The following is a 273-nucleotide window of genomic DNA, read 5'->3' as shown; positions in this document are numbered from 1 at the left end:
GTGTGATTTTGTGAATTGTGCGGGTGTTTGCTTTTGTATTGTGTGTGTTTGACTGTGGCTTTGTTTGACTATGTTGCATTGTGTGTGTTCAGGTTATAGTGTGAGTGTGGCTTTGTTGGTGTTGTGTTAGGAGTGTGGTTGTGGCTTTGGTTGCGTTATAGTGTGAAGGGGTTTGTCAGAGGTTGTGAGTGTGGGCGGATAGTGCGGGGGGCACTGTGTGTTGGAGTTTGTGGTGTTGTTCTCTGGGGTTTGAGTGTATCTTTTGAGGGGGGG

Source organism: Terrapene carolina, unplaced genomic scaffold, assembly GCF_002925995.2.
Source record: "Terrapene carolina triunguis isolate 2854851 unplaced genomic scaffold, T_m_triunguis-2.0 Scaffold647, whole genome shotgun sequence".
NCBI classification, from domain to species: Eukaryota; Metazoa; Chordata; order Testudines; family Emydidae; genus Terrapene; species Terrapene triunguis.
This window is presented reverse-complemented; position numbering follows the sequence as displayed.